The sequence below is a fragment of the Propithecus coquereli genome, unplaced genomic scaffold, assembly GCF_000956105.1.
Source record: "Propithecus coquereli isolate 6110/MARCELLA unplaced genomic scaffold, Pcoq_1.0 Scaffold129, whole genome shotgun sequence".
NCBI lineage: Eukaryota > Metazoa > Chordata > Mammalia > Primates > Indriidae > Propithecus > Propithecus coquereli.
The window spans coordinates 5,280,082-5,303,723 of NW_012137080.1; positions in this window are offsets into that span (position 1 = coordinate 5,280,082).

Below are 23,642 nucleotides of genomic sequence, written 5' to 3' on the forward strand. Positions count from 1 at the left end.
AATGACTCCAAGAAAAACAAAGACTGTGTCAGTGCCAAGTATTCCCTTTTCTCCTCATTCCGCTTTCACAGCTCTCCAACAAATATGCATATAAACAGAAGACCTACAAATAAGATGTTTTGTCAGAGAAATAATCAACCCAATACTACCCTACTGTGTAGACAGAGGGGATTTTGACAATCTGTCTTCCAAATGTGTACAACAATATTCTAAGACAAGGATAAAATATTAGAAAAGCTTCACATAATGGTAATTGGACCTATATCTCTGGTCCCTAAATTCCACATTGCTTCTTAGTGCAATATCCCTACTAATGAAAACCAGAATAACCATGGGTCATTATCTTTCCTATCGGTCATAGTCCTTTCACTGGGGTACTCCCGAGGTCTTGTGGGCATGTGTTCTGAATTTTTATTTCTGAGTTCAGCGCAATAGCTATCTTTCTTGAAGGCTTGGCATAGTTATATTCTTTAATTCCAAATACCATGTAATATTATTATACCCGTTATACCAATAAGGAAATGGAAGCTCAGAAAAACAAAGTAAATTACTTGCTCAAAGTCACTCAACCAGCAAGTAACAGTCTAATTGACTAGAAAAGTATGTGCTCTGAATTTCTGCTTGATATTCTGCGTATTATCAGTACTGCCAAAAATAACCCGATCTGATCATTTCTTCCATGAATTTCTTTTTGCTGAGAATTAACCTTCCCCAGGCCAACTACAAATCAATTATGATCTCTTCTTTTTCCTCTATACTTCTTAAACATATACAGATAAAGAATAAACAGATAGGAAAAGAAAAATTATAAATAGAGCTCAAAGTTTAATCTGATAAAAAATGTACCTATTGAATAAATAGCATGTCATATATTATTGGACATATAACACATATAGAAATGAAATATTAACATTAACATGGGGTGCAGTGGCTCACACCTATAATCCTGTTACCCTGGAAGGCTGAGGCGGGAGGATTGCTTGAGCTCAGGAGTTTGAGACCAGCCTGAGCAAGAGACCCCTATCTCTACCAAAAATAGAAAAATTAGCCGGGTGTCATCGCACACTCTGGTAGTCCTACCTACTTGGGAGACTGAGGCAAGAGGATCACTTGAGCCCAGGAGTCTGAGGTTGCAGTGAGATACGATGACATCACTGTACTCTAGCCAGGGTTACAGAATAAGATTCAGTCTCAAAACAAAAACAAAAACAAAAACGAAGAACCATTAACATGTGCTATTAACAGCACAAAGGAGGTGAATGAGAGCAAAGCTGTATTGAGCTAAGAAAATGACTCTAGGTGGTAATTTGAATCCACAGGAATGAATAAGGAGAAGCAGAAATGATAAATAAGAAGGTTAATATGACAATAGCTATAAATAAATACTTGCTCTTTTTCTTCTCTTAGCTCGTTTAAAGACATAAAATGATATAAAGTAATAACTATAACAATATATTGTTGTGTTTGTAACATTTATAAGTATAATATGTATAATAATAATGCCACAAAAAGGGGGAGAAAGGAATAGATCTATGTAGAAATATAATTGGAATTGTTATTACAAATCTGACAGTGATTCTGGTTAAGTTGAGATGAATATGGTAAGCCCTAGAGCATATATATAGTGAAAATATCAAAATATCATTAAGAAATTTAAATGCTTCTTTAGAAAATATTCACTTAATGAAAAAGAAAATAGTACAGGTGAAAAAGAGGATTAAAAAAATGAGACATAAAAAAACCAGAAAACAAAATGGCAGACATGAATCCATCCATATCTACCGAATCATACTATCACATCCTAAGCCTAACCATGTGACTAAATAGTACTTATATTTTTAATATGTGCTATATGATATATATGTATAATTATCTGTAGTATAATGTATAATATGTTTTATAAAGAACAGTTTATAATGATAAAAGGATCAATCCATCAGGAAGATATAATAAGTATAAACATGTATGCTCTGAATACATGAGCATCAGAATACCTGAAGCAAAAACAACTGACAGAAAATAAGGGAGAAATAGACAATTCAACAACAACCATCAGAAACTTCAATACTCACTTTTAATAATGAATAAAACAACTAGGTGAAAGATGAATAAAGTCTGAACAAGCATGAATTAACTCGACCTAACAGACATCTATAGAAAATACTCAACAACAGCAGAACATACATTCTTCTCACATGCACCTGGCACATTCTCCAGAACTGAACATAAGCTAGGCCATAAAACAAACCTTAATAAATTTAAGAGGAAAGAAATAATACAAAGTGGCCAGGCGTGGTGGCTCATGCCTGTAATCCTAGCACTCTGGGAGGCTGCGGCGGGAGGATCGCTCAAGGTCAGGAGTTTGAGACCAGCCTGAGCAAGAGCAAGACCCCGTCTCTACTAAAAACAGAAAGAAATTATCTGGACAACTAAAAATATATATAGAAAAAATTAGCCAGGCATGGTGGCGTATGCCTGTAGTCCTAGCTACTTGGGAAGCTGAGGCAGAAAGATTGCTTAAGCCCAGGAGTTTGAGATTGCTGTGAGCTAGGCTGATGCCACAGCACTCTAGCCCAGGCAACAGAGAGAGACTCTGTCTCAAAAAAAAAAAAATGAAAGAATATAAAGTATGTTGTTTAACCACAGTGGAATTAAATTAGAAATCAATAACAGAAAAAAATTGGAAAACACACAAATACATGGAAATTAAACAACACACTCCTATATACCCAAGAGTAATGAAAACCTATGTCTACACAAAACCTGTACATTAATCTTCATAGCAGCATTATTCACGATAGCCAAAAGGTAGAAACAACCCAAATATCCATTTATGGATGAATGGAGTAAACAAAATGTGATATATACATACAATACACAATTATTCAACCTTAAAAAGGAATTAAATTCTGACACATGCTATGACATGGATGAAACTCGAAAACATTATGCTAAGACGAAATAAGGCAGACACAAAAGAACAAATATTGTATGATTTCACTTATTTGAGGTTCCAAGAATAGTCAGACAGAGAAAGACAAAAAGCAGAACAGTAATTACAAGGGGTTGGGGGAGGGGGAAATGGGAGTTATTGTTTAAGGGTATAATGTTTCAGTTTGGAGTGATGAGAAAATTCCAGAGATGATAGTGGTGATGGTTACACGACAACTTGAATATACCTAATGCCCCTGAATTGACTTAAAAAATGTTAAAATGATAAATTTTATGCTATGTATATTTTACCACAATTTTTTAAAAATTGAAAAAAGGAATGAAGTACAGATACATACTATAATATAGAAGAAACTTAAAAACATTATGCTAACTAAAAGAAGCCAGTCTATAAAAGACCATATATTATATGTTCCCATTCATATAAAATGTCCAGAATAGGGAAATCTACAGGGACAGACAGTAGTTGCTTAGGGCTGGGGGGACAGGGTAGTAAAGGGGTGATAGCTACAAGGTATGGGGTTTCTTTTGAAATGATGAAAATATTCTAAAATTGACTTTGGTGATGGTTGCTCATATCAGTGACTATGCTAAAAACCATCCAATTGTATACTTTAAATTGGGGAACTTCACAGTATGTGAATTATTAATATATCTCAGTAAGCTGTTATTTTAAAAATTGGCAATAAGACAAAGACATGCACTGTCACTGCTTCCACGTAGCATTGTGTCCGGGAGCCTGGCCAGGGCAGTAGAAACAGGACAAAAAAACAAACAACATAAAAATTCAGGGGAAAAAGCCCTAACTACTCTACTGTATCATAAACTTCCTGAGAGTTTTGTTTTATTCCTCTTTGTAACCTTGGAAATACCTAAAATTAGACATTTTATAATATAAGTAGGCCTCAAAAATTTCTTAATTAAACTCAACTGAAATTGAAAGTGATTTGCAGTAGATAGACTAGACAGTCTCTTGCCTTTAATATGAATCTGTAGCCAAGGATGACCAGATATTTGAATAACAAACACCTCCACAATAAAAGAGAAACCTAACGGAACAGAGAAAAGGGACACTGGAGAAACATAAATGACACCAAAAGCAGAGTGTTTTAAAAAAAATCCTTCAGATTAATGTCCGCAGAGAGGAAAGAGAAATATTTGATCCATGGAAAAAAAGAATAGGATCTTATTTGAAAGGTAGAATCAAAGAACAAGACAGAGCTCTTTGAAGTTAGATATCTGATACCTGAAATTAAAAATTCAATATCAAATTTGGAAGAGAAGTAGAAAAAAGGATGACCAAAAGGAAAGAGAATTAGAAAATCAATCCAGGAGATTCAATTTGTCTCATATGAGGTTCCAGAAAGAACAGAGAAAATTAAGGGGAGAAAATTACCAAAGGAAGATTACCAAGGATATTCCCCAGAATTAAAGGATGTTCTTTTTTTATTGAAAAGGATCACCAAATGCCAGAAAAAAAGAAAGGAAGGAAAGAAAGAAGGGAAGAAGGAAATTAAGAGAAAAGGAAAGGGAAGTAAAAGGATGTTAACATTAAATTTCATGAGAGATAAAAGAAAGATCCTAAATTTCTCAAGAGAGAGAAAAAAGGTTTATATACTAAGGATCGAGTATTAGTGTTCTCATTACCTATTGTTGCATTATAAACCAACTTAGTGACTTAAAATAACAATAATAATTTATTTAGTTCATGAATTGGCTGGAGGACTCACTCCCAAGACGGTTCACCTACACGGCTGGCAATTTGGTGCTGGTTGTCAGCTGGCAGCTCAGCTGGAGGTGAGGACCAGAGGCCTGGATTCCTCTCCATGTAGGTCTCTTCATGAGATACTTGGGCTTCCTCACAGCATGGTTGCTGAGTTCCCAAAGCAAAGTGTCCTGAGAGACAGGAAGTAGGAGCTGCCAGTTCTACTAACGTAAATGTCAATTCTGCCACATTCTATTGGTCAAGAAATCAAAGAGCCCAGATTTAAGGCAGGAGGCACAGATTCTACTTCTCAATAAAAGGGCTGTAACAGAGTTTAGGGGCATGTTTTAAAATTGCTGAAAGGTCCTATGTTCTTGCTTTGAAAGATGAGTATGACCCTGATGGAGTTAGACTAATCAAGAGCCACCCTGGATCTGGAAATGTGGTCAATTTTCTCCGAGTTACACGGGAAAGTGGTGTATACCAAAACATAAAACTATTAAAAGTAGGAAAGCAAAGAGGGACTAGTTACTGTGTAGCCAGCAAATGCCAGCACACTGGTTGTTTTTTATTTTGTTTTTTGTTTTAATTCAACTTTTCTACTTCATTGTATATATAATTCTGGAAAGTCTCCTCAAATCCACTGTAGACAGAGGAGCAGAGCAGTGTAAATACACACACACACACACACACACACACAAATATATACATACACACATAAATATTATCAGAGAGTTTTAAACACAGTTCAAGGACTTAGCTAAGTTACTTATACATCCTGCTTGGCTAGCTAGGCCTAGTTGCTATGAAGCATATTAACAAGTATGTATTTAATCTTGTATTTGTATATACATTTAGATTTCAGTTGGTTAAAATATTGAACTCTGCTAATATGTGGTCAGCCTTCTTAGTTTGTTACTCTTTTAGAATAGCTGCCCTTCCACACCTTTCTAAATGTTAGAGAAGACAGTGGAAGTCGGGGAAAATGCCCCACTGCCCACTCTGCCCCTGCCTAGGCTTCTTGCTGTTCCTTCCTTCCTCCCCTTCATTCGATGAGTTTTTTTTTTTCTCTTACTAAAAAGTTTATTATCAACACACATATATAAACAAAATTCAAATTTTTCAATAAAAATTTATAAATCTATTCAAAGTAAATTGCATTGCAATGAAGAAGTAGGCATTACCTTACACCCAAATTTATTAAATCTGCTTTCAATACTGTAATGAGTGGACTGCTGAAGAAACCATTTCCTGATGATTATGGTTCAGAGAAGAACCAAAAGTGCAGGAAGTCAAGAAAATCAGAGGTTATTGTGAAGAGAAAATGTGAAGAAAAGGAAAATAGGAAAATCAAGAAATCATTACTTGGAGAACATTTATGATCCAATTTAAAATAGAAAAAAAAACCTGCCAGGGAATATAATCCATGCTATAAACAAGCACATGTAAAATATATCCAAACAAAATGTAGGTTTTTTTTTTTTTTTTTTTTTGAGGCAGAGTCTCACTGTGCAACCCTGGGTAGAGTGCAGTGACGTCATTGTAGCTCACTGCAACCTCAAACTCCTGCCTCAGCCTCCCAGGTAGCTGGGACTATAGGCACATGCCACAACACCCAGTGAATTTTTCTATTTTTGGTAGAGACGGAGTCTTACTCTTGCTCATGCTGATCTTGAACTCTTGAGCTCAAGTGATCCTCCCACCTCGGCCTCCCAGAGGGCTAGGATTACAGACGTGAGCCACTGTGACTGGCCCAAGATGTAGGTTTTATAAAAATATACAAATGAGACTTTCACAGCACTATTTTAAGGCCTTAAGAAAGACTCCAGGAATATCCTATTAGGTTAAATAAAGCACAAGAATTTACCACCATACCTAGGATTTAATTGAGATTTTTTTTCCCCAAGTCATTGATTTTAAGTGATGTATCAATTTTTTTCAGATAACCAAACTTTTAGTAGGCAGATATTTAGTTGTTACGAATGTTTACCTCCCTAAAACAAAATGTAGTTATAGCTTATAATGATATTAAAAATAAGCCCCAAATAGTCAATTCTCTTGAAATGTCTCTGGGAAGCTTTATTCATTGCTTGAGGTATAAGGCATACTACTAATTGAAGAATATTTTATCTTCTTTGTATAAATTTTCTTTCATTAAAAACTAATTGAATATTGTATCAAAACTGCAGGATATAATTTTAATGACATTTATGAACATTTAAATTTATTTGCAGACTAAGAAAATTAGTTCATGAGTAAGTCTTTGAAAAACTCAAGTAGCAACTTCTTAGAATACATAATGTTATGGGGGATGACTATTTTGTTCATTAGCATTTTTAGGGTTTTAATAATTTAAACAAATTCCTTCGTCCCCAAAGTTAATGTTTTTCTATAAAATGTGAACTGAAGATCTAATTTCATACATTATTTTCCCCTTTATTTATGGAATTACAAGCAGTGGAAAAGAAAATGAGATATGCAGATTTCTAGCGCCAATGCAGCATATGTATTCTGAACTGGCCTCGGGGCAGCAAGGCAATTTGACTTGTTACAGCTAAAAAATAGTGAAAACACAAAACAACAAGAATATCCTGCAAAGGCTACTGGAGTGCGACTACCCACACCCTTCCTGCATTCAGCTATTTCTCAGGAATTGTAGTCCTGTGTTTTTATTTTGCTTTGGGTTTGTGGAAATGGGGATTATGAACTATTCCTGTAGCTAGAGCTCAGCATTTGCTCTCTACCACTCCAAGCTCAATCATGGTGCCCACCTAAATCTCCGCAGACACCACTAATTTGTGATGCCAGGCGTCACTTATTTAGGTCTGCATATTGGGAATACCAAAAAGAAAAAAAAAAGGCTGAGATAGACAGCTGCCTACAGAAGGTTTATTGGAAGTTCTAAGGAGACACACCTGGAAGGAGGTGAGGAGAGCAGGATTGAGCAGAGGGAGAAAGTCACCAGCAATGAGGTAGCTCCTGAGGCCTCTGCTGACCCTACAGGGAGTCTGGAGCCCAAATTAGGGCAAGAGGGGTTGGCCTTTATATTGCATTATTCAGTCTTTGGCCATGAGCCACTCCTGACAAGTGGCGTAGCCTTGGGTGAGGCAGTTCCATGAAACTGAGGGCACTGCCACAGGGCGATGCAGCTGTGAGTCAGCAGCCACCGAGATGCCCGGCAGCTGGAGATGGATGTTTTGGCCCCGAAGAGGGGATCTGTGTGGAGCAACGGCATGTCCCACACATTTCCCTCCTTGCATCACTCAGGTTCACTTGCTTCCTGGAGTAAGTTCCTCCTAGCAACAGTTTAACACGGTACAAAGTTGTTAACTAGGGACGTGAACGGGTAAAAGAGAACTCTAACGTATTAGGAAGTTAGCCGCAAGAGGAAACACTACCACCCCTAGGGCTGAGGGGACAAAAGAGAGAGGTTGGAATTGTTAAATCCGGAAACCTGAAGAGAAGCAGCTCTGGGGAGCTGAAGCTCAGACTGGAGGAAGAAACACCGCTGGGCTGGTCTCTGCATTGGCTAGAGCGGCTGGGTGAGGCTGGGACCCAAACCTCAGAAAAGCAGCACCAGCTGGGGCTGGGGCTGGAGTCTCCGAGGGGCTGTGATGCAACTCATTCTGCACATGCTGGAAAAACTGAAAACCTAATTTAGCTGCTGCTGTGGGATGGAACTGCTGCTGCCGGGGTGAAGAAGTACTGCAAGGGTGATGCTCGTAGCAACTTAGACTTGAAGCTGGTAGGGAGGAGAAAGTCCTTTCTCCAGCCTTGAATTCTCCCTCTGGCGCCCCCTATTGGCAGAGCCCAACATAGAGCCAATCGGCAAAGCAGAAAGTGATTTGCGCAGTCCCAGCTGAGCACCACAAAGCCAAGTATAAAAGGAGGAATTTGAAGCTGAGGGACAATGACTTAATAACAAATACAGAAATGTATAGGATGGGCTAGAGGACTGATTCGAGACATGTTTCGACGAGGACACAGGTTTTGGAACTAGTCAGACTCAGGTTGAAATATCTGCTCTTCCACTTAATGGTTGTCTGAGTTCAGCAATTACCTTAATTTTCTGTGTTTCAGTTTCCTCATCTGTAAAATGGAGTTAATATCTGCCTCATGGGGTTGCTGTGGGAAATAATGTCTATAAAACACCCAGCAGTCAGCCCGGTTCATAGCAGCTGCTCAGTAAATGAGTTATGATTATTTATGGGAAAGACCGAAGCCAGGGAGACCTGAGGGAGACAACCGCAGTAGCACAGGACGTAAGCTGCACGCACTGTGAACTGTGCCGATGGTAGTGGGAATAAAAATATAGGATAGTTAGATGTACGAGACCTTCAAAAGAGAGATCCAAAAGAACCCAATGACTCTACATGTTGATTCTTACGGGGGATGAAGGAAAGGGAGAAATCTTCAAATTGGTGACAATACCCCATTCAAATGGAACTTCCCAGTGGTTTTGTGCCAGTCTAAAGAGATAACTCCAGTAATCAAAGAAAGGCATGTGAAACCATTGTTGAGGTACTGTTTTGAATATACTAAATCATCACTTATTCACTCAATAACTTACTTTTGCTGTATGTAGTGGAGGTTGTGGTGCATCTGGTATACGTGTACCCTGCTGGCGGCATTGCAAATTAATGCAGCTCTTTGGATAAGGAATGTGAGATAATTATCAAAAGTGGTTTAAATGCTTATCACTTTTGATTTAGTAATTTAAAAATTGAAATTCATAGGAAGAAGTTGGAAATGTGGTATATCTAACAGACAATCTTAGGGGCAGCTACTATGGATCCCATGAAGTGTTCTTTGGCAATGAAATTGGTTTGATCCAGAATACCATGTTTCATGTACTCTTGTTCTTATTTTTTGCTCTAAGTCCTGCAAATGAACCAATGGGCATTTTGAAATAGCCTATTTTACATAGCCAATCTCTGCCAAAAATGACCCTTCTTCTAGCTCCTTGACTGTGTAATTAATCACTGCCTTGTAATTTATAAGTCATATGGGTTCTCTCCACTAAATTATATGCTCTTCCAGAAACATCATGATGGACCCATTAAAAAAAAAAAACCCCGAATGACTCAGGCTCCAGCCCTCACCACTGTCTAGCTTTAGGCTTGCTCTGGGCTCTTTCCCCTGTTTGCTGGGCTGTGCTTCCTTCTGCTCCTCTCTGACAGCCTCAGCAGTGAGTTCCAGATCATGAGACCACCAGCTTCTGCACAGGGTGGAAGCCTCTCATTCAAAACTCCACCCTGATACATTGTTACCATTCTTTTAGCTGCTATTTGCAAGCCTCTGTTGACGCTGATGAAAAAGTAGGTCAAAGAATAGAAATGCAGGCAGTAATCATTTGGTATGGCCCAAATAATGCCACTAAAAACATTTGTCCTGTCATGATATTTTTAAATATTATTCCAATTATACTGATGATATGGTTGAAATCTGGAAAATTTATTTCCCTTGCAAGTCTTGCCTCAGTCCACATCCTCCACGTCATGTCACCTTCTTCACAAAGCCTTTCCTGTCCTCTTTGCACTGCCAGACTAGCATTGTCCCTATATTCCCTCAGTACATATAATATAGCACATACCTTCATTACAGCATTTCTTCTTTTGCAGTAATGATGTTCACATGGTTTTGTTCTCCTCTATACTATGAATATCTCAAGGTGGCATACATTAGGTACTTAATAAGTGTTTGTTGAATGAATTTATCTCCTCGTGTAACTCCAACACTCAGTCAGCTTCCAGTTATCCACGCTAATGGAAGGGAGGCGAGGCTTAGGATGATATAAAAAAATTGACAATTCTGGAATCTAAGATCCAGATCCTGATGCGAAAAGCTCGTGTACTGGGCAACGCAGCCTCACGCTCACACACAAACGGCTCGGCAGCTAGGAAGGTTTCAGAAGTAGTCAACTGATTCAAACCCTCTGTAGGGTCAATTAGGCAGTGATGGAAAACAGTAAAACTGATGTGGTGGAATTTGCTCTGCCAGAACACATTTGCATCGGATTCTCTGCGGTAAAATGTCTTTTCCTGTCACACCTGCAAGCCAACAGCTTCACTGCATTAAAATTGCGGGCAATTAGTTATATCCTGTATGCTTTGACGTCAGTTTAATGCTAGGATGCTTAGAGCCAGTTTGAAGAGGCAAGCTGGTCTTGCGCTTGGGGAGGGCCTTGAATACCATTCTCGGGAATGCGGGTTTGAGGAGCCAGGGAAGGTGCGAGAGAGCAAAACACACGCGTGTGGCTAATTGATGATCCTTGGGTGGCGGAGTGAAGCATGGATCCCAGGCAGGGGAAGATCAGTTGGGAAGGGGTTAAGAGAACAAGTGAAGAATAATCTCTGAATGGAAGTGGGGCCAATCTTCCTCTAGGCAGAAAGGAAAAAGTGAAGGATTGCTGATTCCGGAAACTGCAGAGAGGCCAGGGAAGGTAAGAGAGTTTGTATTATTAATAGCTGCTCTTCCACTTCTCAGGTAAGAGGGGATGTGAGGAGAGAAGCATAAGGTTTCAGTTTGGTTTGAAACTCGCCTCGTCGGGAATTTGAGTGGTGAGCCGGAGTCAGTACTATTTGTGATTTTTATTCAGCAAAGACTGTTTCCCTTAACAATGCAGTCAAGAGGCATCTGCTTTGGATAAAAAGTGAAAGAAGGCAAAGGTCGTGGCTGTGGGACCAGAGGTGAATGCTGGAAGCTTCTCTGCTCACCTCATGAAAGTGCTTCTTTGTTTCTCTTGATCTCTAGTCCCCTTTGAATCACTGGGCAAGAACTGAGAGTCTGTATTCAACATTTACTCAACACATATTTATAGAGTGCCTACTGGGTACATTATTCAAGGTGCTGGGGTTAAAGCAGTCAACAAATCACATTAGTGAACAAATCCTGCTCTCAGGGAACCTACATTATAGTTGAGGAAACAAACAATAGAGAAGTAAAAAGTAATAATAATTCTAGATATTGATTAGTGCTGTAAAAAAAGTAAATCGGGGCAATAGGACTGGTTTGGAAGAGGCACCATTCAGGCCCACGGTCCGGGAAGGCCTTTCTGAGATGACAACAGCTGAGCAATCTGGGACAAGAAGCTCCAGTGTGTGAAAACCCAAGGCAAGGCCCTTTTGGGCGGAGGGACCAGTGTGATGGCTCCGAGGTGGGAATGAACTAGAGTGTCTGAGGAACAGTGGAAGAGCCAATGTGGTTGGGATGCGGCAAGCAACAGGGAGGGGGCGGGAGATGAGTCTGGGGAAGCAGGAAGCAGGGAGGTGCAGTAGCCAGAGCTCTGGCCAAGGCATTGGGAGATGGCATTCGCCTGCAGAGATTTCCTGTGTGACTCAAGGACCCTCCCCTACGTCTTAGCTTCCTTGTTGCAAGATGAGAGACCTGGGCAAGATGACATGAACTCTAGCCTGCCACAGGGAAAGCACTTAATGCTGTCTGCTTAAAAGGTGATCTTTAAGGTTTTGCAGCCTATGTTCTAAGCCTAGTGCTGCTCAGGGCCTATCAGGGCTCTCTGCAAACTGGCTCCAGGTTCCCTTTCTAACAGCATTTTCCTCTACCCTTTAGTGCTCTTTTTTTTTTTGAGACAGGGTCTCGCTCTGCTGGCCAGGCTGGAGTGCAGTGGCGTGATTACAGCGCACAGCAACCTTGAACTCCCAGGCTCAAGCAATCCTTCTGTCTCAGCCTCCCAAGTAGCTAGGGCTATAGGTATGCACCGCACCCAGCTAACCTTTTAGGACTCTTTAGCTGGGCTGTTCTTCTTCCTGTTCCCAAAACACAGCAGACCCTCAGAAGCACTGATGTTGCAGTTTTGAGCCTGAAAGCACAGTCTGGAGGCAGAATTCCTTCTCCCTCAGGGAACCTCAGTCTTTTCTCTTAAAGCCTCCAATTGATTGGACAATGCTCACCCACAATATAGAGGATCATCAGCTTTACTCAAATTCCACTGATCTAAATGCTAATCACATCTAAAAAATACCTTTGCAGCAATATCTAGACTAGTCTTTGACTAAACAACTGGGCACCATAGCCTAACCGAATTGACACATAAAATCAACCATCACAGGTGGGAATGGATGGAGCCTTAAGATCCTTCACTATACTCAGCACAAGTGCACTGTGTACAGTAAGCACTTGATAAAGAGTTAACTACAGGGCTCTAATTAGTTCTGTGTATCTACTCATTAAGCAGATACTATATTTAATAAGCACATACTTTATGCCAGGCTCTGTTCGAAGAGCTGGGGAAATAGCACTGAACAGGACTGAAAATAATTAAATTTGATTATTTCTCATTCATATGCTTTGGCATCTTGTAGATCGAGTCTGAAAAGTTTTTTGTTGTTGTTGTTTTGTTGGCTAGTGCTGAAAAGTTGTAAACATAATCCCTTTGCAGGTCTACTCATCAAAGCTGTCACAGTAGGATTCTCCCCCCCAAAAATAGAGGTTAGATAATTTGCTTAATTGTGTTAGAGTACACTCAGGCCTCCACATCTGTTGGTTCTGCATCCATGAATTCAACCAACGGCAGATTGAAAATAATTTGGGAAAAAAAATTGCATCTGTACTGAATGTGTACAGACCCTTTTTTCCTTGTCATTATTCCCTAAAAAATACAGTATACCACCTGTTTACATAGCACTAACATTGTATTAAAAGTAATCTCGACTTGATTTAAAATGTACAGCAGGATGTGCGTAGGTTGTAAGCAAGCACTATGCCATTTTATATCAGGGACTTGAGCATCTGTGGATTTGGGTATCTGCAGAGGTCTTGGAACCAATCCCCCATGGATACTGAGGGATGACTGTCTGTGGTAAATAGAATTATAAAAATGGCCCTTCAAGATTTTTGTCCCTGGTTGTTAAGTCAAACACTAATCTACGTAATGCTGAGAATGGATTTTGCAGATGTAATAAAAGTCTGGAACCAGTTGATATTGAGATATAGAGATTATCCAGGTGGGCCTGACCCAATAGATGGACCCTTTGAGAGCAGAGAGTTTTCTCTGGCTCACAGCAGAAGAGGAAGTCAGAGATTCAAAGCACAAGGGGGATTCTATGCACCATTGCTGGCTTGAAGAAGGAAGGGGTCACCTGCTCAAGTAATGTGAGTGACCTCAGGCAGCCAAGATCAGCCCCTCACCAATAGCCAGCAAGGTTGTGGAACTTCAGTCCGATGACCACAGGAATCGAATTCTGCCAACAAGCTGGATGATCTTGAAAGCAGATCCTTCCAGAGAAGAATCCTCTGGATAAGGCCAGCAGGCAAACACCTTGATTTTGGCCTTGTTAAATCCTATGTCAAAAACCCAGCAGAGATGGGTACAGTGGCTCATGCCTGTAATCCTAGCACTTTGGGAGGCCAAGGCAGGGGGATCCACTTGAGGCCAGGAGTTTAAGACCAGCCTGGGCAATAGTGAGACCCCATCTCTATAAAAAAGAAAAAAGAAAAAGAAAATCCAGCAGAGTCCACACTCTGACCTACAGAATTGTGAGCTAATCAATGGGTGTTACTTTAAGCCTCTAAATTTGTGGTAACTTATTATGCAGCAACAGAAAACTAATACAGAGTATACAACTAAAAACCGATATGACCTGCTTTAAATCTTATTTTTTTAAGTATCTGAGAAAGTAAAACTCTTTCTCCTTTTAATAATCTTTGACACACATTTGCATAAAAGAAGAATGCTTTTGTTACGTGGTCAGTGGTATTTATTTGTGAAAATACTGCAAATCTGAGACACACTGTTCTTGTTCGGGGTTAAAAAAAAAGTCTAGGTAAAGTATTAAGCTATTATGCTAAAAGCAAAATAAATTAATGAGGATCCATAAGCCATACACACCGGCATTTGTGTAAAATATTTAGCATCGTCTTTATCATGTGTTTGAGGGTAAGTCATAATATGGTCAAATTCCTGGTTGAAAATACCCCAAGGACTAAAGAACTTATGAAGGAAATGAATAATTTGTTAATGCTTCTGAAATGAAAGCTTTAGGCGAGCAGAACTGTGTTTCCTGTTCTTAATAAATGTAGATAGATGTGTTTCATGATAATTTAATATGCCTGGAATAAACTCCCACTTTGCATCTGGCAAGTTTCTCCCTTTTTATTCATTAGATTTTTCCTCTAGATCCACTCATCTCCCCAAAATTTCTCAGAACCAGCAAAACACACCCTGAAGGCAACTCAGGCCTAAATACTAACTTCTGAGTATAAATAGGGGATGGGAGCAGGAAGGGAGTCAGTGATGGTTTGGATCAAAACACCCACGGCTCAGATGAGGAAACTGAAGCCCAGAAATAGGCCTTGCCCAAGTCACGGAGCCATTGGTGGTGGGGTTGAAGCTAAAACTTCATTTTTAAGATGGTGAGTAGAAATATAAGTCAGTCTACCCAGAATGACTTTTTTCAGAATTGTTAACATGTATGAGCTATTTCTGACAAAAACAGAATATGTAGTTTTTAGTTTTAAATTCTGGGTCCCTAAACAAATATTACTGAAGATGTCTCCATCTTCCCACTGTGTTAACTGTAAAATGAATCGATTTCTAATGGCAGGCCACCTTTGAGGGCTGTTGGGTAGTATTTACATTTACATATGTGGCTTAAAAACCACTGAAAAGCCCTGCTGGTTAGCTGATCTATGAAAATAAGGTTAGCTTTGCCATAAAACAGACTAAGATGCAAAAAGCCCCTAACCCAGCAATGTAGCCAGGGGTTCTGAACCTAAAACTACCTTCTTTTTCCCTCTGGATTCTGAATGTTAGCTTATATACATAAAAACCACTAGCCGAAAAGAGAAAAAAATATCCGCTTTATCGATAGCTTGGCAAGGGCTCAGCATCTCCACAACGTGGGGATCTGTGGTACAACCTGGAATAGAAAAGAACTGCTTGTAACTGATGCCAAAGTGGGGGCCTCTCACCTCCACACTGGAATCTGGGCCTCCGGACCGGCACGAGCCTTCCGGGAGGTGGGGGAGGACTCTGTCTGCAGTGAGTCCACTAAGGCAAACTGTCTATCTTTGCCTTAGTGTCTACCTAGAGAAAGGATAGGCGTGAAAGCCTGGACCAGGTGACCTGCTAGGCCTGGACCCTGTTTTTGAGACCAAAAGTCCTGCTTCTATAAAAAGTCAGGAATTAACCATTTTTTCCTATCTGGAGAGGAACAGTAGAGAGTGGAGACCTGCACAGTTGGTGGAAGTTATAATGCCTCCTCTGTAGGAACAGGTGGGAATGTAGGAAGAGTAATATGGAGTCTCCCTCCAACTAAAAATATTGTTACCTCTTTAGACAGGTTTTGAAATCAACTTTGTTTTAATATTTCAGAGAACTCTGAATCCAAGAGAGCTACTGATAGGAACTTTTGAGAAATGGATAGAGCAAATAATTATTTCTAACTTTGGCCTGGCATGTGAGATGTCTCTCCAGCAGAATAGTGAAAGTGTGGTATTTGGAGGAAGATTCTACCATTTATAGGCTATATGGAAAATACTTGGAAAATGCTATACTGTTTGAGGCTGTTTCTTCACCCATAAAATGGAGACCAGCTAATCTACCTTAAAGAGGTGTTGGAAGATTAATATACCATAGTAGACACTGGCTAAATGGTATTCTTAAGAGCTCCTGATTTTTTCTGTGGGTATGGGTGCTAAGAACAAAGGAAAAAAGACATATTCAAGCTAACTGGAGAAGAAAAAACTCCTGGATAAAGAGTAAGACCGTGTTTCCCTCTGTCCAGATTTTAAAATAAGACTCTTAGTTGGTACCTGTAGCTCTATGTATGTATACAGGTATGCGTGAGAGAGTAGCTGCTCTAATTTTACTCTAATTGCTCTAATGCTAAATGCTAAGCATATTACCAGGCACTTTGGTAAATATATTACGTACATTATTTTGTTTCTACCAGGTTACCAGGCACATAGTAAACACTCAGTTAATACTTGTTGATGAAATGAATAAATTATCCTCATAACAACATTATAAACTATATATTGTTATCTCTATTTTACAAATGAGGAAATGAAGTTAGATATGCAGAGTAACTTGTCCAAGATCACATAGCTCTCAAGTGTTAGAGCTAGGACTGGAAACCTGTCCTGTATGACTTCAGAACACTGCACCCACTGTATTACACTGCCACACACACATGCACACACACACATGCACGCACACATCAGGCTGTCCATATGACACAAACTTCCGACTTGTACTTGTCTCTTTTATAAATCTCTTCTATCAGTAGGGACTCTCTTCATGTTGTTAGATTTTTGCTCTTCGTGTATGCTAGGGTGTTTTTTTTGCCTGTATTATTATTTTTAATTGACACACAATAATTATACATACCTATAGGGGCAGTGTGATATTTTGATACGCATATACAATGTGTAATGATCAAACAGGATAATTAGCATATCCATCACCTCAAGCATTTATCATTTCTTTGTGTTGGGAATATTCAAAATCTGCTCTTCTAGCTATTTGGAAATATACAATAAATTGTTGTTAATTATAGTCACCCTATAGTGCTACAGAATACTAGAACTTCTTCCTCCTATCTAGTTGTACTTTTGTATCTGTTAACCAACCTTTGGCCATCTACCCCATCTCCTTGATTTTTTTTTAACTATTATGAAATTTAGTTAGATAATTAGGTAAATAGTAAATAGATAGGAGTTCCATGGGGGATAAATAAGAATGACAGTTAATATGGCAGTTTATATGGCCTATGTATACCAGGTACATATATACTGTACTAGGCCCAACCCCATGGAAGATACAAAAATCAATCTGTACATATTGGGTCTTCCAGGAGCCTCAAGTTCATTGGGAGATATGAAATAAATACATAGATATTTATGACACAAGGTGGAAAGACAGAAATGCCACACAACAGGTGAAGATCAAGTGCTATAAGAGTTCAGAGATGAGAAAATACAGTCGGCTCTCCATGTTCACAGTTCCACATCTGTAGCTTCAACCAACCACACATCAAAATTATTTGAAAAATATGTATAACAATAAAAAATAATACAAATAAAAATATAGTATAAACTATATAGCATTTGCATTGTATTAGGCATTATGAGTAATTTAGAGACAATTTAAAGTATATGGGAGGATATTCATAGGTTATATGCAAATACTGTACCATTTTATATAAGGGACTTAAGCATCTGTGGATTTTGGTATCCGTGGGGGGTAGTCCTGGAATCAATCCCCCGTGGACGTGGAGGGACATCTGTGCATGTTAATGAGGAATGTGAGGTCAGGCTTGGTGAAGGAAATGAACAAGTGAAGTAGGCCTTGAGGGACGGGTAGAAATAGGATGTGTGGATTCAGCAAGGGAATCCCGGGAAGTGAATAGCATGAGCAAAGGGCATTGTGGGGAAACAGGGTGTGTGTGTGTGTGTGTGTGTGTGTGTGTGTGTGTGTGTGTGCGTGCATGCGCGTGTGTATGAAACTGCATTTTTAGCTTGATAAGAGATAAGAAGCACAAGGGGAATTAAGATTAGGAAAATAGGTTGGAGCCAGATAGTGGGGAATGGGAGAGGATGGCATTTAATAGTAGGCCAAGAAGTTTAGATTTTAGGCTGGGGAGCCAGTGAAACGTTTTTCAAACATGAGAATGATGGCACCAGTGCTGTTTTAGGACATTAATCTGACAGTGATGTGTAAAACGGATTGGACTGGGGAGAGCCTGGAGCCAGGAAGACCAACGAGGAGGCTCTCACAGGACATTAGATGGGCGGCATTGAGGGCTGGCCATGAATTAGGGCAGCAGCAAGGGGAGTGGGGTGGCGGCGCCAGATGGACAGAAGGGCCAGGTGCAGGGGAGGCAGTGCGGTGTCAGAGGAAGAGCACTGGATGCCAGCCCCTCGCTGACATAGGGGCAGATAGGATTACCCAGAGCACGCTGTGACAGGCCAGCTCTGTGCCAGCTCACAACTCATTAAAGCACATGGTGTTATCCTTACTTTACCATTAAGGAAATTAGACTCAGAGTCATCTGCCCAAAGTCACACCCTAGACCTCCACAGGCTTCAGTTTCCTCATCCATAAAAGGGGAGTGATGGACTCAGGTCCCTTTCAGTGCTCACGTCAGGTGAATGCGTCACGCTTTGACTCTGAGGAAGAAATTGAACTGGCCAACCAAATAGCTAAGTGGGTGCTGCAGACTGGGGAGGGTTTGTAAGGGTGTCCTTTTAAGAGGACGCACATTTCCAGACCTAGGTCACTGGGTGGATGGTGAGGTCAGTAACAGAAACTGCAACCACAAAGAAGGAGCATGTTTGCAGGGAAACCTGCTGAGTTCAGTGTTGAACATGTGAGTGGGAGGTGCCGGCGGGACAAGCAGACGTAGACGCACTCACGGGTGATCCCACAAACTCACACACCCGTTCGGCCGTTCCTGTGTTTATCAGGTGTCTACCCTGCTTGATCTCTTTGCACTCTTTGTGTTCTCTTCCTCCCTTCCCTTTCCCTCTTCTGATCTTTTTCATCCTTTTCCTCTTTTTCTTTTCCCCTACTGAGTTAAAACATGCAGAAGCCTTTTTAAACTGAAAAGCTATGAAAATATAAGGAACTATTATTAATACTCTCTTTTCTACGTGTCAGTGGTTCCCAACTGGGGGCAGTTTTACTTCCAGGGGACATCTGGCAATGACTGAAGGCATTTTTGGTGGTCACAATTGGAAGGGGGTTAATACTGGCATCTGGTGGGTAGAAGCCAGGAACACTGCTATCCTACGATGCACGACAGTCCCCCCAAGATGCCAACAGTGCCGTGGTTGAGAAACCCTGCTCCGCACCTGAGGTCTGACAGCGGCCCCTGCAACATTGCTGAGTTCTACCAGGGTCTCTGGTTTAAGGCAGGGATGACTGGCTTGTTCAGTCAGAATTCAGGCCACTATAGATGGAAGCATTCAGGGAATCTGAAATTTTTGCAGTGGATTATTTTTAATATGCAAACACAAGAACATTTATAAATGTCCGTGTGCTAGGCATTTTTAAAAGTACTTTACATATTATTAATACAATTAATCCTCCCGACCATCCCTTTAGGTAGGAACTAACCAGTTCACATAGCAAATAGGTGGCCAAGCAAGGAAACAAACCCAGGAAGTCTAGATCCCATTCCACAGTTAAACACTTTATCATATTCCTATTGCTCAATATAGCAAAGATGACACCCCCAAAAAATCACCAGTATGGCCTATGCCTTTCACGGTTTTTCTACAGAGGGCTGGGTAATAAAACTATTCATTCTTTCTCATTGAGTTTGCTTTTCTTATGCTCCTCTTAATTTTACAATGACCAGTTGGGATACTTATCTATGATCTGGAAATAGAGATTTTTCTCTTTGCAAAACTAATAGACTGCAGACTGCTAAAAGATCTAACTTGGCCTCAGTAGCAAGATAACTGCTTTGTGGCCTCAGTTTCCTCATCTATAGAAGGGAGACATTAACTACATCATAAATTTTTTTTAACGAGGTTAAATGAGTTAATACAATGCTCTTCGATACATGGTCTGTAGACTTATGCCAGTTGGTGTAGGTTTGTTACTGGTTCGTAGGGAGATGAGTATAGCAATTAAAAGGTAAGCATTTAGAAACTTTTATAGCAATTTGCCAGAATAATTTTATGTCAAATCTCATAATTAAAAAAAAAACAAGTTTGAATTTTATGTGTTTTTAAATTTTTTTCACTTTTCTAGTAATTAATTTTTATTGAATTCTACAAAAGCATTTGTCCATGACAGATTGGAAATTTTAAAAATACTGGTTCATCATCACAGACAGCATGAGAGGCACTAAGTTAATATATGTAAAACACTTAAAACAGTGCCTGACACTTAGTCAGCACTTAATAGATGTTAGCTAATAATCATAATAGCACTATATTTTAACAAAATGAGCTATCTGTCCCAAAGATGTATGTTCCTGAGATTTATCTTCTATGTCACTTTAAGTTCATCTTCAATTCTATTACATCTCTTTCCTACAGTGTGAGCCATTAAAGGAAGTGGTACTATACTTCCTACCCATTAATCATATATTATCAGATGCTAAATATTTTAACAGCCAGTGTCTGCCATTCGTCTCAAGGGGAGTGTAACCAGCACAGCACATGGCTATTGTGGCTGTTATTCTGCCACAAAAGGTGACCTGGTCTTGCCCTGTGCCCCAGCAGCTAAGGGATCAGTCTCCCTGACTCATCATCTTACTCACTGTAGCCTCACTGACCTTCTAAGGCCCTCCCAGGAGAAGGAAAGATCCCTTTCTTAAGAAATTACACTATATGACAGTCCAGGAATTCTTAAGTCACTCCAGTTAGTCCTCAGTTTCCTTCAACCAGGCATTGAAATCTCATATTTCAAATAAAACAAATTCCTAGGTAACAGAAATATTAGTATCAAAATGGTTATACTTCTCCCTGATATTATTGACTGCCTATAAGTTTTCATTTAGCGCATAAACGAAAGAAGTGGGAGAAGTAAAAAGAAATACCCAATCCATGCAAGAGGTCTAGTGCATCTCAGCAGAGTCCCCACTGACCTCCTTGGATTGCATGTTTTCCTCCCTCCCTCTGACCCACTCCACACAACTTTTTTTTTTTTTGAGACAGGGTCTTGCTCTGTCATCCCAGCTAGAGTGACATCATCATAGCTCACTGCAACCTCCAACTCCTGGGCTCAAGCGATCCTCCTGCTCCAGCCTCCTAAGTAGCTGGGACTACAGGTGTTAGCCACCATGCCCGGCTGATTTTTTTTATTTCTTGTAGAGATGGGATCTCGCTCTTGCTCAGGCTGGACTTGAACTCCTGGCCTCAAGCAATCCTCCTGCCTTGGCCACCCAGAGTGCTAGGATTACAGGTGTGAGCCACCAGGCCCACCCAGCAACCTATTTTTTCTTTCCTCTCTTGACCCAAGAACGTTAGATTCATTTCTCCTTCTCCTTTTTTTTTTTTAAATTTCAGAATATTATAGGGCTACAAATGTTTTGGTTACGTAAGTTGCCTTTGCACTGCCAGAGTCACAGCTACAAGCATGTCCATCCCCCAGATAGCGCACACTGCATCCATTAGGTGTGAATATATCTATTTCCTTCTCTCCCCTCCCACCTGACGAATGTTACTTCCATATGTGCACATAGTATTGACCGATTAGTTCCAATTTAATGGTGAGTACATGTGGTGTTTGTTTTTCCATTCTTATGATACTTCACTTAGAAAAATGGTCTCCAGCTCCATCCAGGGTAACACAAGAGGTATTAGTTCCGTACTACTCACCTTCTCTTTTGAAAACCGAGTGGTTCTACAAGATTGTGGGCAGGCAAGTCCTGACTTCAGCTAGCCTCATTGTTCCTGCAAATTAATGCTGCAACTGTATCCTCTGACTTAATCTCTTGAGAATTTCATGATGTCCTTTAGGATAATCAAAAGTACAAAATATTAGAATGACAACACAGTTTTTTTAAAGACTTGCTTGGCTTACCAGGTCACATTCGAAACTATAACTCCTTCTGGAACAGTGTTACGTGGGTCCTTTTCTCTGAGAGCTTTTCATCTGGAATGGCTGTCAGAGTTCCTTGGAGAGGTGGGTGGGTCGCAGGGCTCACATATTGCCTCTTTACTGGAGCTCCAAGGAAGGGCCTCTTACCTGCTTAACCATTCACATGATAATAAAATCTTTGCCTCAGAGGAACACCACTAGATTTCTTTTGTTAAAATCTCATTAAAGCCTGATTCAGCCCGTAATAATTTGTTAATAGATGGCAGTGCTGTTTGGCTGAGATTGGGTTTTCTTTCATGTCTTCTCAGGTCTCATAATTGTGGCCTTATCTCCAACGCATTTTGGTTGTCACTGAAGTGTAACAGATGCCATAGCCACAGCAAACCACTGGGTGTGCATCCCGTATCAGCTGCGAGGAAAGAGATGTCTCATTAGTTTCCCTCCTTCTATTTTTTCCTTTTTAAGCTGCTTCCTATTCAGTTGAAAAAGATGGCTCTTTTTGTAAAACCAGGCTAGATTCCCAGATATTTTCCTGCCTGGTGATTGAGTTAAACTCCTCTGCCTCTGGTTGCATCTACGCAAAGCCACCAAAGCAAAGAGTTTAGATTTTTAAGAGGTGTTTTCTGAGTGTCCATCCAAATGGCAGCAACTAAAGCATTTTCTGAGCCATATGACAGAGTCTGTCTGAGGTGGAGAGGTCTGACACCTCAGGGGCTCACTGTGGGAATCACATGAACTCACGGAGGTAGAAGTGCTTTATTAACTGTAGCCTGCAGAGACGAGGGTCGTGAAGTGATCTGGAGAACCCTAAGTTCCGGCTGAATTGTGGGGACTCCAGTGGCCTTAAGCCTAAGTAGAGGCAGGAAGTACTTTTACCCAACCCCGTATCTACCAGGCTGTGAATTCCCTTTATATAATCCAAAGCAGGGTAGGGTGGAGGAATGGGTTTTATGTCTTCATTAGCCCACTGCACCTGTCAGTCAGCTTCTGCCATCAATCAAAATGCAAGCATGGCTGCTGAATCACACCGTCCTCTCTCAGATAGTTACGGGGTAAAATCCTTCTGATGATTTGATAGGGAAAATGGGATTCTATAAATACTACTCCTAATAACATCAATAGCTAACATTTATTAAGCACTTACTCTCTGCTAGGCACTGCATTATTTCCTTTACTTCTCACAACTTGTGAGATAGTCATTGTTGTTATTTCCATTTTTTTTTTTTTTTTTTTTTTTGAGATGGAGTCTTGCTCTGTCACCTGGGCTAGAGTGCCATGGCATCAGCCTCACTCCCAGCAACCTCAAACTCCTGGGCTCAAGTGATTCTCCTGCCTCGGCCTCCTAAGTAGCTGGGACTATAGGCATGTACCACCATGCCCGGCTAATTTTTCTATTTTTAGTAGAAACAGGGTCTCACTCTTGCTCAGACTGGCCTTGAACTCCTGGCCTCAAATGATCCTCCTGCC